At 39.9% G+C, this 2447-nt stretch overlaps 1 long non-coding RNA gene across 1 annotated transcript; it reads left to right on the top strand.

Moving 5' to 3' along the window:
* The first annotated feature begins 709 nt into the window (after positions 1 to 709).
* LOC121024463 (uncharacterized) lies at positions 710 to 1656 on the top strand. Its single transcript, XR_005787707.1, has 2 exons — positions 710 to 823; positions 1528 to 1656. It is a non-coding gene; the product is annotated as an uncharacterized LOC121024463 (long non-coding RNA).
* The last annotated feature ends 791 nt before the right edge of the window (positions 1657 to 2447 follow it).

The raw sequence follows: 2447 nt of genomic DNA, 5'->3' as shown, positions 1-2447 counted from the left end.
TCCCTGGCGGTATTTGGGGATCACGAATTCTGGGCATAACACACATGGCATGAGTATTAATTTATTCTCAATACCAGCTAGCTCTGGTTCTTTAATTACCTTTCTCTGTCATGTAAGATTGATGAGGGAGCATGGGGCAAGTTGAGGGCAAAATACAAGTCAGCACATGCCCCCGCCCCAGGTGGGATATGTGCGATTCTGGCTGCTCGAGGACAAAGGAAAGGAAAGAAAACAAATGGTTAACTGATAGAGATCTCAGTCGGGCAAGACAGGAGTTTCCACCAGTTTACAAATATCTTAGTAAGTTACAAGAAAAAGGCCATCTTTTTCTCCTTTTTCCAGTATGAAAGATTCTTGGGGACAGTCCCTGTATATTCTTTGTACCCCCAGTATTTAGTACATTGTCGACATAGAGTGCGCGTGGCACGGATTGTTTTTCAATGAATTCATTCATTGTTATCAACGGATTCCACCCTATTTTGTCCTGTATTGCCTACATGACTATGAAATTCAGATTCTTAGAAGAGACTCTGGGTGTTATAAGATGCTTAGTAGAGGTGGTGACTTTTAAGACATTCTATTGACACCACTAAAACCTCTTGGTGGAGAAACTCAATGAGCCCGTTCTCTGGCATGCTGGCAAAACAAAAAACTGACCCTCAGTATTCTTTCCCCAAGTTAGGCATCAGCAAATTAATGAGAGGAGAGAGGAGGCCCCTGCTCTCGGGCACCCGCAGGAACTTACTCCAGCTCCAGACACACCGTAAACACTTTCATCTAACGGAAGATAAGCTGTGAAATCGGATTTCTGAACCACAAGACAGTGAGACAGTCTTTTCCAGCGTCTGCTTTAGAGGAGGGTCTTCAACCTTGAGTCTCAACATCCCCCTCAGGCCACTGAACATGCCCAGTATGATTTGCTTTTTTACAGAGAAATCACAGAATGTCCCGGCTGAAAGGGAGTCACACACTTCTTAATTGAAGAGTGGTCAGGAAAGAAAGCACATGGAGAGCAGTGCCCTGTGGCAGGTGTTCAGGAGTTCTTGCTGCTTTCCTGATGGCTGAGGAAGCACCCACACCTTTTGCTGCCTGGAGAACTCTGTGCTAAACTTAGTTCTTCGCAGTTCTCTTTTGCACAGGAAACTTGCACGTGAGCCGGAATCAAAGTTAAATTCAGAAGTGGATTTCAAGGACCATGCACACCTTGGGGAAGCATCACTGTCACGAATTCCCATGACAATACTGACTTGGGTGTTACTTGCTTGGGGCCTTCACTGCCCACACAAAGCTGGGTACTAGGGAGGGCAGAGAGTGCCATTTAGGAGTTAAGACAAGTCTCTTGGCCTCTTTGTACCTTAGTTTGTTTCCTCATTTGAAAACAAAAATGGATTTTAAGACCTACTTTCCAGAATTCATACTGGGTTTATTAACACACACCTAACCAATCACTGTAGGATATTTTTACATGTAGTTTGTTTTTTGCTTTTTGTTTTTTTTACATGTATTCATTTTCTGTTTCACTTACAGCTTGTGTAAAAACTGCATTCCATGCCAGGCCTGAAATGTTCCAAAGCTCAGTTTGGTGAGTAAATTGCAACCAAGATTTCTACACACACCAAAAAAACAAAACAAAACAAAACAAAACAACAACAACAAAAAAAAAAACAAGACACAAACGAAGAAGAAAAACAAGATATTTTCAGAATATTTATCCTTTGGCAGTGATTCTAATTTATAGATAACGAAACATAACCACAATACTCTCTCCATACACTAAAGAAATCTCACTATGAAAGATGCTTGCCTTTTTAAAAAAATATTTGCATGAAAGATTTATACTTTCATGTTTACACATGTGGTGCATTAGATACAAATCAGTAAATGCTCAATAAATACTTGTGTTAAGTATTTTTTTCTAGAGAAGTAAGTTTATTTCTCTAGAAAAATGTTTCACAACTTTAGCACTGTTGAGATTTATGGTTGGATAATCTTTGTTATGGGGGGGGGGTGCTGCCCTGTGAACTGTAGGGTGTGACAGCAGCCCTGGCCTCCACCCACTAGATGCCAGGAGCACATCTACAGTCTGACAATCACAAATGTCTCTAGACACTACCAAGTGTCACCTGGACGCAAAAGCACCCTGGCAGAGAACTGCTGCTCTAGAACGATTCACTCTGATCTCTATAATAACTCTCACACCAAACTTTGCCACAGACAAAAAAGATTTGCTACACAATTTTAGTAGCTTTCGACTAATAAAGTTTCATTCATTCAAAATGAATAACAAAGAGGTTTACAATTAAGTTTAATAAAAATTCCAAATATAATGAAATTATATTTGTAACTTACATAAACTGCAAAAAAAGGTAGAGATTCAAATGCACGTCTTTCAATATATTCTATTTTATTGCAGGATAAATCTCTAGGAAAAGGAAAAGGAAAATATT

This window comes from Herpailurus yagouaroundi, unplaced genomic scaffold, assembly GCF_014898765.1.
Source record: "Herpailurus yagouaroundi ecotype Mexico unplaced genomic scaffold, PumYag 65031, whole genome shotgun sequence".
Lineage (NCBI taxonomy): Eukaryota > Metazoa > Chordata > Mammalia > Carnivora > Felidae > Herpailurus > Herpailurus yagouaroundi.
Note: the sequence above shows the minus strand (reverse complement) of the source record. Positions and strands in the feature narration are given on the sequence as shown.